Consider the following 14,788-nt stretch of genomic DNA (forward strand, 5'->3'; position numbering starts at 1 on the left):
AAAAGGCACACTGACTTATTATTATTGATCGTGTGGATCCTTTGGAAATGGAAGGAGATGTTCTTAATCTTTTAGATACAACTGAACTACTGTGGCAGCTGAAACTGAACTCTTTGGAAAATCAGAATTTTATTATTATTGCTCCATAAAAAGTATAGAAATCAGAAAACTGCCCCACTGTTTAAAAGACTATTAAAGGTATGATATGGGACTGATTATTGCTGACAGTACAACCTAATATATTATACATGCTAATATTGTTATAAATAAATATCAAACACTGTAAACATTTTACAATGAAAACAACTGACATTGCTGCTGTTTTCTGATACTTTTACACGTTTAAACTAAGTGCTTTCTTAGTTAGATGCCACAATTGAACAGATCCCAAGGGACTTAATGCTTTATTTTTAACATTTTTAACTGCATTTCCACCTTAGCAATTATAGCTATGGTTTTCATCTTACTTAGGTGTTCACTTTTAGAGTTATTATACACATGTTCATTAATATTATGATCTGTTTTTACACAAAAACCTGATGAAGTATTTATTTGGTATAAAAGAGATCTTTGTTAAAAGTTTATAAGTCAGTAATATTTATTCTGATAGATGTCAAGTGGTAGATTTTTTTGTTAGTTAATTAGTCATTTTGAGTTGGTTTCTTAATTAATAAAGTTTGGATTAGTAGGTTAGCCTTAATAAGCTGTCCTTATATATTATAATTTGTCTCTAGCTTTTAAGTTTAAGTTCTTAGGAAGCACACTCTCAGTTTACACTATGGTGTTAAGGGGGAAGCAAAATATGATTAAAGGAATAAGTTTATTACTTTTGTTGCTCTTAACAGAACCACCCTCTGTAACCACTCCCTTGCTTATAACCTGATTATATATAAATAATGGATGTCTTTAATGCTTTTCATTATACTCAGCTAGTATCGCTTGATTGTGTGTTTCAATACAGGCTATTCCATTTTTAACTCAACCGTGGACTAGTTATTATTTTATTATTTTGTAGCACATACGTACGTACGTATTTTACTGTTCGAGTTTCATTAGTGAACTAGTTGCATAACATATTTCAAGGACTGAACTTTACATCCTCCACACCGCAAAGTTTCTGGTTGGTTTGTTTTTGACCCAGCAGAGATTGCATACTAGGTTTTATGAGACTTTGAAGGATACCACAGATTTTTCTTTTTGCACCGCTTATATTCCACTTCTACAGAAGATATCTCAGCTATATATAACACCTTTTACAGTGAAATGTAATTTTACTTTGATAATTTATTAATTCAGTCTAAGTTAAAAAAGATCTAATGTTGTGTACTGATTAATGAGTACAGTTACATAAAAAAGCCCCTGTACCCTAGATATATATATATATATATATATATATATGTAGAGTGAGAGAGAGAGAGAGAGAGAGAGAGCAGGTCAATTAATGCTAAGGCTGTGAGTTAGGTAAAGACCTGTTTGTGGTGGTAAAAAGTAGCTTGCCTTCCACATCAATTTGTTAAAAGTATATAACACTCTGCAGTTAGTAGCCTGACAAGAAGCAGTTAAGCTCCTCAGTTTAGAAGCAGGCCTAAAGTGAAAATTTGCATTCACACAATGCACTCTTTAAGAAGAAATAAGGGACAGCATAACATTATTATAGCTGGCAAGCTAATAAAAAAGAAGCATTACCAAGATCTGCATTACACTCCCTCGTTTTTCAGCAAGTCTCCCTCTACCCCAGAAACTCACAGGGACTACTTAGCTACTACTGTGCAATAGTTTGCCCTTCTGTCATGTAAGTGCAGTGAGGGCTTACCATGTCACCCCCCCCAGGTAACTATTGGATGAGGACACAAGAAGTAGCATCCAACTAGGTGGCAGCTATGTCTGTGAGGTTAACACTTCATGATTATATTTAGTATCCACATAAATATTCCAAATCAAACACCTTTCTTTCTACTTTAATGAACAGTATTTGCAGGTATGCATGTACTGTAATGACCAACTGTAGTGCATTATGTATCTAGTCTTATTTTCCTGCTGTGCCATAACGTCAGATGCTCGCAAACTCAAGTATGCCAAGCCTTTCTGATTTCAATATTCTCATGCAATCACACAAACTATTAAACATGTAATGTTTTCTTACAGATAAAACTTAACTTTCCAGATTTATTATGTTTAAAATGCAGATAATGAATGGTTTCTGACCTTATAAAGCTGAGTAGCGATAACTCGAGGATCTGTGCTTGCATCTGACCACTCACATATCTTAATTTCTCTTGCGAATTTGGAGAGAAGCTGTAATACTGTAGGGTGTCTGATGTTGCAGGTACCTGAAACAGAAGCACAGCATTACTTCTGAGTGCTATTCCTTCCACTATACATTAAATTATTGGCACAACAAACTACAACAGTGCAATCATTTATTTGTGCAAAATGTGTGATAACCCTGAGAAAGTTATTTATAAGGCTTCCTGCGCTTCACAGTCTTTCCCCATTACTTCCATTTCATACAGCCTATGAGCCTTTCCTCAAAAACCCACTCATGGATTCATGTTTTCTGCAGTAGAGTGTTCCAGAAAGAGTGGATATGAACTGTACCATATAACAAAACACTTCATTTCTTCCCCGACCAAGTCACACAGATAATGGATGCTTTCTGCACTGCAAAGTCTTTCAAGGTTTTTATTTTTAATCTTAAAATGCAGAGCTACATTAACAAGAACTAGTCTTTATACTTGAATAAATTGTTCCATACCAATTTCATTTTCATTAGCTGCACATATTACACTTGAAGAAAGGCCGTACTGAGGACAGAGTACACGCTGTAAGGTAAACCAAATAGAGATCCACGAAGAAATGGCTTATAGTGAATTACTTAACAGAGTTTTCCTGGATAAACACATGGAAAACCCTGACTTTACTGTCTGAGCTTGCAAATAAGAAGTCTTCAGGGCTGTTAATTAGTGCATTCAGGTGTGTCTTGGACTTGAAGGTACTTATCTTAAATTAACTAGTGTTAGGACTGCAAAATGATTAGCACATAAATCACACCCGCAGAATATAACATAATCTAGCTAGTTTGCACCATTTTATTTCTGGCTATGATACTGTGCATTTTGTGTGTGTATGTGTGTGTGTGTGTGTGTGTGTGTGTGTGTGTGTGTGTGTTCCATGCATTTTTATAAATGTGGTTTGTTAAAAGAGAAATATTTGGCTTTGTTTGACTTAATCCCCTTTTGTCTAGCACTGTAGGAATGTACGCTGTGTGTTTTAGTCTGAGACTGGCAAAAGAAAATTTCTTTTTCCTCCTGTTTTGCAATCTCAGAGTCGGTGTGTGTGTGTGTGTGTGTGTGTGTGTGTGTGTGTGTGTGTGTGTGTGTGTGTGTGTGTGTGTGTGTGTGTGTGTGTGTGTGTAGCTCGACAGATATGTCTAACCTTTCAATGAACAACTATACTGTTGAGATGCATTCTACTGAAAAAACACATTCATGAAACATGTAATCTAAAATGCACTCCCCACATCCCCACTTAAAAATATATGTGTGTGTGGGTGTGTGTGTGTGCGCGCGTGCAGAAAAAAAACAAGATTTTAGAAGTTTTTTATCCGCTTCAATTATATGTTTGCTTATCCAAACAATTTGATAATCCAAACTACCCTAGGTCCCAATTAGTTTAAACAATTTAATATTTACTGTACTTTTCAGTGCATTAAGACTTTTGAATCATTCAAGTGCAGAAAATAACACATTTTCTTCTCAGTAGTTTTACTGTACTTTATCCCAGCTTCTTATTAAGACTTATTTTTAAGTAATAATCCACAAATGTATGTGGGTATATCAAGATTTACCCATGGTTGGTGTGATCTTTCTTAAACAATATCTTTGTATAATGGCACTTCAGTCTTTGCATTGTCTTCTGTGGGCTAATGTACTGCACATGTGGACAGTATTTGTGTTCCCACTCTTGTATAATACATTAGTGCAGTGCTGGAGAAGTAACAGAGAAAACTACATCTCTGTAGCTGCTTTTTTTAATGTTTAAAAAGTCTGGAATTTAAGATGGACAGTGGAGAAATACAAGGAAAATCAGGCATGTTTCTTTTTCTTTCATTTTACAGAACATACCTGATTTTTCTCGTATTTTGCTGTCCCCAGCATATGCCAAGAGAAAGTCCTTCCGCTCAATAATATCTCAGTGGCCACTGGCCAGACTTTTTTCTATTTGTATATGCTGAATTAACAATGGGCGTGCTGGCTGGGCTGTCCAATCAGTGTGCTCATTTTTGAATAGCAATAAACAGACATTGTATAAAATTGTATAAACAGTGTTCCCAGCATTTTTAAGAATTACTACCCCCGCCTCCCATTACTGAAGCTTACTAGGAATTGATTTTGTGCCATTGTTAACAAAAAATCTCTTTGAAACACTTATTTGTATGCTATATAAAATAAAGAACACCAGTCTGACATTTCCAGATGATTGGCACTTGTTCTTCTTTTTTGTGGACCACTTATTTTGACTTTTTAAAAATCCATTATAAATATTCCTTTCAAGCAGCCCCACTGAAAATAACATTCTTTCCCTACAAAATGGAGAAGGTCCTTGTTATATGAATAAGTAGCACCATTGGAATACTGCTCTAAAAATGTCATCCAGCTTTTACAGTTGCTTTGTATATACGGAAGATAGAATACTATAAAAGTGTAAACGTATCCAGCATGTGCCAAACCCCAAACCAGTTTGTGAAGAAGAAGAGGTTCTTATTCTAAAAAAGTAGAAAGGATTACCATTCTAAACACCAAGCATCTCTGCTTTCAAATTAAAATAAAAAAGCTAAATCTTTTTTTTTAATTAAATATACTTAAAAATTGAAATCAAAGCAGTGATGTTAAACAAAACCAATTCTGTAGCAGTAAACATCTCTGCTTCCAATTTCAGTCTTTATAAACTCAGACTAATACATTAAATAACTAAAGTCCTTATAGTATAAAGACTTGAATCAGGTATAGCAATTATCTGCAAATGATACTTTTCAAGTTGTATATAACTAATTATGTCCTCTGAGCTTTCCTTTGAGGTCATAATTATTTGAATGCACCTCAAAAAGTACATCTAGTAGTGAGTTAAAGCTGTTCACTTACTAAATTAACAAAAATGTAAACCAAACATATTTAATAATGGTTACCATAAAATTATGCATGTGCTATAGGAAAAATGCATTGTTTAATCAGAATTACAGGATCTTATCTTTTGCTGATATTCTTAATACTGTTAACTTAAGCATTATAAAATCTTATACTATAATTAAATGTTTCTTGATTTTAATATGCATCTTCATATTTTGAACTTACCTTTGTCATGACATCAGACTGTAAACAAACTAACAGACTATTTACTTTAACAGGAATTCCAGGAAGTGTTTTTTTTCCCCATGTGCAGTTTCCTTCCATGCCTACCAACCATTAGCACCTATCTAGACCTAGTACACTGGTTCATTCATTTTTGTGTCATGTCTGCTGTCAGTCCAGATAGAGCCACCCTTCTTTAACAGAGATTAGCTTTTTAAAATCTGAATTGCCAACAGAGGATGACACTGCAGGTGAGAGGTCACCAGTGGAGGGGGGAGGGGGGTGGCTGTTAACCAGCCAGCTAGCCATATGAGGTGATTTATTTCACCCCGTATTACCCTGTGGGAGACAACACTCTCTGGCAGAGCTAATTCTTTCAAACACTTTATGGCTAATGCAAGATGACGCTGAAGGTCAGTAGCAGCAGTAGGGATATCGTCCATTTAATCATAGGAAACAAGTAGTTTGACCTAAACTTCCTTACCTTGTATTTTTGCTGTGAATTTCACTGAAATAGTGCATGCAGTGTATTCCCAATGAAGTATGCACACTATTGTACAGGTCCCTAAATCTGTTTGTGCTGCATGTATGGCATGGTCAGGCACAGACTGTAGTGTGTACTGCTGTCATACCATTTCAAGTATCTGCTGGAAATTAGTGGTGCACCAGAATATGATGTTTCCTTCCCTTCGACCCCATGATGTGCAAGTCAGAATCTGTAGTTCTGAACATGGAATTCAATGTTTCTTTAGAGTAGTATGCAACATGACTGATTTCACTAAGGAAATTCCTTTAAAAAATTCCCACCCAGAGCATTCCATTCAAAAAGTACCATCCAGAGCAGTCTTCTCAGATTACTCACATTTCTGAGGTCTCAAGTACATCTAATTCACATTTTTTTAACCCTGAGCACAGTACTTCCTGAAATACTTTCACTCACCATTTGGACTTCATTAGTGCCCACCCATAATATTTTTTTTATTTTCTTAATCCTTTGACTTTTCCTTTTTTTCACCAATTGTTCCCTAATAAACCTAAAAACGTTGACTGTGTACAAAGAACTTCACCATACATATGCCACTAATCCTTCTGATTAGTTAATCAGTTTATGTAGTCAAATGACATGACCAGAAATATGAGTGCCTTCTGTGACTTGTATGACTAACAGGTAAAACCTAGACATTTAGCTATAGATCTAAGATGCTAGCTTTATTGTTTAGGACTGATTTCAATTTGCCCAGATTGTGCAAAAGGTAATTTGTCTAAAAGTTAATCAGGGGCATCACTTTGCTGATAACTGCCCCACAGCAGACTTTTGCTAAGATCTTGGCAAAGTCTGTATTCAGTCCCTACAGTGTAGTGGTGACTGCTCTCTGCTAAGGCTTTCCTGCACAGCCATGCAAAATGCAACAGATCAGGATCTGGGACATGGTCTTATTTACTCTATTAGCTACTAGTTACTGTATGAAAGAGCTTGCCCACTTATAAGACATCTGGTGGGTAATGTTCCCATGACTGTATTTACCGGTAGGATGAAGTCAGTTAGCGAATACCCAGTGGAGCAGCGTGATGAGTCTCCTATAAGTCACATGACACGTATTTCAGTGGAAGATACCAGACTGTGGGTGATGCTCATACAAGCTTTTTCTGCCTTATGTGCACTACACTGTTACTTACAAGGCCTTTTTTCTTACCAGTGCCAGACTTGTGTGTTATGCTAGTATCTATGTACAATGCCATGTCATTTGACATTCAGTGTACTCTAGCCTTTATTTGTGGTCTACTTTAGGACTGACAGAACCTGCTAAATATGTTTTAACATTATCCAGCATCTAAATTTACATTATCATCTTCTGACTGCATCAAATTAGGTTCATAGGTTCATAGGTAGGTTCATAGGTAGGTACTAGGCTACTGGCCCTAGGGCCTATACAAGCCTAGCCAAAAAGGTACCTTGGCTTTCGCCACCCAAGGAAATTATTTTCCTGTGCCCCTGTCAAGCAGAGCGAGAGAAGTGATCCCAGGGGTGAATTTCCCATTTCCCATCCAATATAGGTTCAAAGGTAGGCTTAAAGCATTTTGCACTTATCGGCTCTTCAGACGACTCCTGGGCAAAGTTGAGTGCTGCCCTTGATATGGCATGCTAACATTTCTGTCTATTATTTCTCCGTCTAGTTTAAATTATATTCATACCCATGAACTTTCACCTGCCTGACTCCACAGATACCCATTTCCATCTTTTCAAGAGGAAACGGCTGATAATTAGGCAATGCCTTGTCCTCCTATGTCCCCTCCCATCTTGGGCTTAGACAACTGAACCATTCAAGAAACCCTCTTGCTACTTACGTAAAGCTTCAGTTCTCTTACAACCTGTAGGATAAGTACACATTCCCTTTATTTATATGGGTATCTGTTTATTTATTTAATTTTGTTAGTTAGGTAATTTAAAATGAGCTACTAGCTTCTGTACAATGGGAGACCTGGTGAGAAGGCTCCATAATATAAGCCTAATAAGTGTCAGGTTGGTATAAAGGCAAAGTTGTTTACATTACAGGCACAAGGTACAGGGTTTGATTCTCACATGGGGGTAATTGAGTAGGCTTAAAATGGCACACAAGAGCAGTTAACCTTGTACTAATTTATGAACCTATAATGCAAACTTCTGTGATTTTTTTTATTAGTCTCACGAAGAGAAAAGCATGTCAATTTGCCAATCTCTTGCTAATAGTTAGAAATGACTTCCGCTGTTTTCCTTTTCTCTCTCTCTCTCTTTTTACCTGTGTTGGATATTTCTAGAAAAATATTTGAAAGAGTCAGAGTTTTTCTTAATCATCATGCCATTAGCCCTTCTTTGAACCATGCCTGATCTGTCTTGCCTGTTTTCCTCGGTGGTTAAAGGAAATGCCTATCTCAGCCATGGACAAAAAAAAATAGGCTCAGGATTATAAAACAAATGAGTCTGACTATAATTATTTATAGTTCAAAGGTCGGTGCTTAACTTTTGTACTCTGTGGATAACTCTTAACAGTCAGTCCAGTATACTGTGAGCCAATTTTTATTTTCCTGATGTGGCTGTATATTAACTCTTTTTAGAAAATATCTTGGAGAAGCAGCTATCCTCACTGGATAACTGACATTCCAAAGGGAAGTGTTAATGTAAAGGGACAGTCTGGTAAAATGAAATCAACCCAATCTGGCATGAAGTTCTTGTGCTGAGTCTGAAATCATTTTCAGGAGTCATCATTCCCTTTCCCCATGTTAAGCATGGGGAAAAAGAAAGACATAACTAAAGCAAGTAACTACAGAAGATTTAATGCAAATAACGGCAGCAGTAGAAGTTATATGGATGTGTCTTCATGTGTGACTGTCTGTGTGTGGGGGGGGATAAGGGTGTGGGGGCACTGGTAAGGGTCTGCAATCCCTCTGATAGCATCAAACTAAAATACTTTACAGTGGCTATTAATTATGGATAAATTCATTCAACAGATTTCAAGCAGATATTGGAGCTGTACACAATTACAAAGTGAATTTGCTTGTGTGTTAGTGCATGTTTGTGTGTGTGTGTGTGTGTGTGTGTGTGTGTGTGTGTGTGTGTGTGTGTGTGTGTGTGTGTGTGTGTGTGTGTGCACACGTGTATATGCTTCTGTGTCCATGTAGGAGACTTTCAATGCTTTGCACTGAGTATATATAACTGGTGCTGCTATACATGTATTTGTTCATTTGATGACACTAAGACACCTGAGGTGTGCAAAACTAGTAAAGCTGAGTACATTGCTGTCTGTCTTTGTGTGATTATCTGTGCCTGTATCTCTGTATATGTGAGTCATACTCAACTGCCCAGATTTTCACAGAATTTCCATATTTTTGCCTCATATCTTTAGACTATTCCTCTCAAATGTTTTGGCTTTCTGACAAAACATGGAGGACTAAAGTCACTATATAATAATAGGCATTTGAGTTTCAGATTTTATAGCTGGCAGAAAATGCATGACAACAAAACACATTTTATTCTAGCAACTTTCTAAGTTTATAAGAATAATATTTAAAATGTGTACCTATTTTTGGCCCTTTGCCCCTCCCCATTATTTTTGGTTTTGTCCAAATTTTTTGCGATAAGAGGTTGAAAGGTATGATGTGAGTGTGTGTGTTTGTAAACATTTTAAATACTTGCATGATTTAGATTCTACAGTATGTGTAAAATACTTTCACCAACAACACAACATTAAAACATTAGGCAGGAAAGCTATTTCACATCAAAGACAATGTGTGTATGTGCACGTCTGTGAGTTTGTGTGTGTGTGACACACACACACACACACACACACACACGCACACACGCTGTATATATAGAAAAGCAAATGCCGATCCATTTAATAGGTAGATATTTTCTAAGCACAGTAATGCCCTCCATGGTTGGCCTTACTGGGAAGAAATGGACATTCCGTGAATAGAAAAGATTTCTTCATTCAGCATTAGGCCTTATGATACCCCTGCACAATCTGTTTTTTCCCTGTAATGCCCACTGGAGGGCATTATTTTTATAACACGTCTTGCTTGTTTTTTATGTGTGGCTTAAGGTTTCTGAAACAAGTAAACTGATGATTTCACAATAATAAAAGAGGACTATTCATAGACATTACATGGCTGAAATTATTGATTTTTTTATCTTGTCACTAGTTCTCTGCTGGCAATTCTGAATATTTTTTTTCACTTTGACAAAGTGTACCAATAATATTTGCACATAAGATATAACAGGGAAATATGTACAACATGGCAGGTTCACATCTTAAACAAACAGGATTCTTGTGTACATAAATGGCAATATTAAAGTTGTATGTCATTAGAAGTAGGAGTGTTCAGTTTATATGATTCATCATTTTGCTGCATACTTACTCACTCTAAAAGAAAAATCCTGTTAGGATACACAGCAGCATTTTCAAAACAAGAAAATAAGTTATTTTTTAGACTATTTTTTCATAAACAGCTAAACAGAAACAGTATAATAAATGCATAAATTATTAAAAATGCATTTGCTTCAGAGTTGTCTTCATGGTTTACCAGAGAAATATACAAGTTATATTAGCTTAAAATGTTTATGCTAGTAGATACAGACCTCAGTAAGAATGTATATGTTAAAAATATAACTTGGTACAAAAATGTCATTGTCACCTATTCATTAGTTTATATTCTCTAAAATAAAACTTAAATTCTTCCAGTTTCTAAGATTGCAGTTATGAGCCTTGAACGATGAAGGGGAAACCTTCCTGCATACTATACCATGTTATCTCAAACAGTGATCCACAGATTGCTTTTTGACAAGAGAGTGCAAGTCTGTTTATGAATCATGTGTCATTTAGTAAGATGGCTGACAAACCCTTTCCCCTGTGTTAGGTATGCTGGATTGGCCGTGTCTATGAAATAAACAGTCTGCCTGGAAATAGTATATTGCATTCTAACCAAACGCAAAATTATTATTTCACCTATTGTGGATTGTTATCAAAAGGTTTTTAGACAGATACTGACCATGGTGCAAGATAAGCCATGGAGTAGTTTCATGTTACATCTATATACAGCAGTAACAGCAAGTCTGCTTTTAGAATTTCAAAGTACCTATATTCATGGCCATTCAGTACCTCTGTAATATAACCTCTGTGTTCTAATAAAATGCAGCAATATTAAAATATATAAGATTTTTTTCAGATTCTAACAGAAAGACAGTTAAGAGTAAGCTTACTCTCTTTGCTAGATAGAACTGTTTGGGTTAGTTAGATTTTACCAAGAATTCAGCACATTTTCCAGCTTTGTGCATTTCAAGCATGCATTTCTCCTGATTAACTGTTTCATTAGATCTCTGGCAAGTACAATATTTAGGATCCAATAAGCATTTAGCATCTTTGCCAGTCTTCTGCATTTCAGGCATAGACATACAAACATTTATTAACTGATTATTTTTTCTCTGAGGACTGGACATTTTTGACACTTTGATAATGTACAAATTCACTGCTTTGGGGCACTTTTGACTCCTTGTTTTACCTTTGTTCAGCCCTCAGATTCCCTGTTTATGTAGTCATGAGGTTCAATGTATATTGTAATACAACAATACATTCTAATTGGCATGATCAGAAAATGCTATGCTTATGAACTACTGCTGACATTAGGATCTGAAGTCAAAAACCCCTGAACAAATACCATTTCATGCAAAGTGCCTTCACCTGCTACGAATTCCATGGATACAGAGGCTAGTGCTATACTACTCTTTCATAAAATATGTTTAGCTGTTTGAGGATGTATTGTAATCACTGCACTATGCCTTTTTCTGGAAAGCAATATGCAAGTCTGAACTCAAAGAGTGTGGCATTAAACTTGCTGTGTTACAAGCGGTTTTGCAGGTGATCTGTCACAAACGAGTGGATGAGTTTTCTAGGTCATCCATGGAACAGCTCCAGTTTAACCACTGTGCAAGGCAGACCTGATGGCTTTGACCTCACATTCTGCAAAGCCTCATTCCTATAGTATACACGACAGAACAATAAATGCTTGAAATCATGCCAGCTGTATATGAACGCTTTGCATTTTGTATATGTAGTCTAATTTCCAATACTCATACTTCTAATCAGGATTTCCTAGTCTTGAAGATGCTGTTTAAGCACTTAGTGAGAATTAATGCTTCAGGCTTCCAAACTTCAATAAATTAATGTTCACAAAGACATGCTACATCATATAATGTATCACAGTTTTCCATGTCTGACATAAAAGACTACATATACAACATCCTATAGTATATGTGTATGTGTATATGTATATATATATATATATATATATATATATATATATATATATATATATATATATATATATATATATCATTGTAGGTAAATAATAAGACATGCTGAATGCTTTGTGTTGCAGACATTAGTGCACTCTCAGAGTAATGTAATAAATTCATAGTCACAATGGACTGGTGTCTTACAGAATTGCATGTGCAGGAACAATTGTATTGCACAAACCACAGCATATTTTATTGTTCATATAATACTGATACATATACCTATTTTTGCAATAATGGGAAAAACAACATTTTAATGGCATTATTAATTATTGGTTTACTTTTTTCTTTTATTAAAGTTTGGTAAAGTCAGTGCCTTCAGCAATTTGAAACACTGAATAAAATAAAATAACCATATTAACTGTAAGTAAACTTTATTTTTCTGCAGAATCCTGAATACTTAAAGTGCTTATACTGCAATAGTTACTCCAACTATATTAAAAAAAAGTTTACATCATTACATAAAAACAATAATTACAAAAGTTATCCCAAAGATATTGTCATTTTCAGTGAGCCATTACCTGACAAGCTCAAACTGATGACATTTATAACTTATCATATGTTTTTAACATCAGAGACAGTTTTGTTAGTTGTGATGACTTCACAAATAAAGTAACTGATTTGAACTTGTCCGACTGTAGTTTGTTGTAAAATGAGCTAGTTAAGCGCAGCATATCAAACATCATCATATTAAACCACTACTTCCAAAACGCAATAGAAAGAAGCATAGTGTTTGTGTATTTTAAGAAAAAAAATGCTTCACACTGTGAGTGAACTTGCGGATGGAATTTAAGTACTAGATGTGGTACTGGACACAGCATGTTGCACCCCGTACTTGTAATAAACATTTTACTTTCATACTTAGAAGATCTTTCAAGATCACAGGAGTAAGCATCCTAACAAATCTCTGGGTAAGTGCCATTCCAACCTGGTCCAGATAATAAGCAGCCATTTCCTTTCAAAAATGTTAGCTTGGATTCATTGACTACTTTATAGCTTTTGATGAAAATTGTGTTTTATTATTACTTAGCTGCTTAAAGTTGCTGTCTTCTTTTTGTCTTTCTCCTTGATAGGCGCACACACACACACACACACACACACACACACACACACACACACACACACACACACACGCACACACGCACACGCACACCCACACACACACACACACACACACACACACACACACACACACACACACACACACACACACACACTCACTTGTAGCACTGAAATCAATTGCTGTTTCACTGATTCAAATTAACCAAGAATGGCACAGTTGCATAGCATCATTGAATTCCATATAAAAGCAGACTCCCCATATGGAGACTCCACTTCTACACCCATGCATATTTTTATCTATTTATCTATCTATATCTATCTATATCTATATATATATATATATATATATATATATATATATATATGTATGTACGTATCTGTGTGAGTGTGTGTGTGAGTGTGTATAATAACTCTGTCATCGCAGAACAATGGGGATAAGGCAAACTTTCTTACTCCCAATCTTCCATGTTTTCATGTTTTTGCTGTTTCCAGTGTGTCCCTTGATGAAAAGGAAATGCTGCACACACACACACACACACACACACACACACACACACACACACACACACATATACATATATATATATATATATATATATATATATATATATATATATATATATATTTAATATCATGGAAGTGTTTACTTTAGTTGAAAGTGTTTTTAGTTGACATCTGCTTTGTTGATTGAAGTGCAGGATTGCATATTCTCTGAGGGTGGAGAATATGCTCTTTCCTCTGTATTGTGTTTTTTAGTATATATGATATAGGGAATGTACCGGGCGGTGCAGGGTGATTTTCCATTCATGTAAAAAACAATCTGTTATTGTTGCATGTTCTGAGGCTTGGTCTAGAAGCATGCGTAATGGTGTGCCAATATTTTTGTTTGTGTGCTGAATTTAGTGACATAGATATTTGCAAGACTTACAGAGGTGAGGAAATCCCTGAACTGTGAGTAACAAACTTTTCATCAAAAAGGAAAGAGAAAAAAAATACTTTATTTTAATGTTGCTTAAATATTTTAAGTTGTACTTTAGTGCCCTGTGTGATGATGCATCTTTAAACTTTTCTGAGATTTTTTTTTATGTTTTATTTCGAGAAGTTATCTGTTTGGATTTTTTGCTTTGTTCTGGAACCTTAGTCTTGTAGTTTAATTTGCAATTGAGTTTTTACATTACACTGCACTTCTATCTTCACAAGTAGAATTACTTGTAAAAGCTAACTATTTGTATTTTAAAACCTGCTATGCCTTACTCTTTTAGTTTAATTCACAGCTGGGAAAAACTGTGAACTACTGCCATATTTGGTCATTTACTACTGCAGTTTTTCCATAAACAGTGTTACTGGTAAATTTCTGAATAGTTTGGTACCTTCTCCAGGATCTGTGCTTCAATGCTTTTCCAGTCGTTGAAATTCCTTTTTTTGCTCTTATAACTGTTTTATATTTTGCTTATCATTTACCTTATAAAGTTGCATGCCTTTCTGTTCCCCTGTTACACTCCTGTGCCTTTCTGTTCCCCTGTTACACTCCTGTGCCTTTCTGTTCCCCTGT

The 14,788-nt window shown here is 35.5% G+C and overlaps 1 protein-coding gene across 9 annotated transcripts in view; it reads right to left on the reverse strand.

The window, feature by feature from the left end:
* LOC122812189 (adhesion G protein-coupled receptor L1-like) overlaps positions 1-14,788 on the reverse strand; it is a 3,245,860-nt gene that overhangs the window by 2,476,407 nt on the left and 754,665 nt on the right. For all 9 annotated transcript variants that reach the window (XM_044084524.1, XM_044084517.1, XM_044084518.1 and 6 more), the window contains exon 3: positions 2,206-2,330. The gene's annotated coding sequence lies outside the window, so the exon portion shown is untranslated. The remainder of the gene's footprint in view (positions 1-2,205; positions 2,331-14,788) is intronic.

This window comes from Protopterus annectens, chromosome 9.part0, assembly GCF_019279795.1.
Source record: "Protopterus annectens isolate FY-2018-M chromosome 9.part0, PAN1.0, whole genome shotgun sequence".
Classification (NCBI taxonomy): domain Eukaryota; kingdom Metazoa; phylum Chordata; order Ceratodontiformes; family Protopteridae; genus Protopterus; species Protopterus annectens.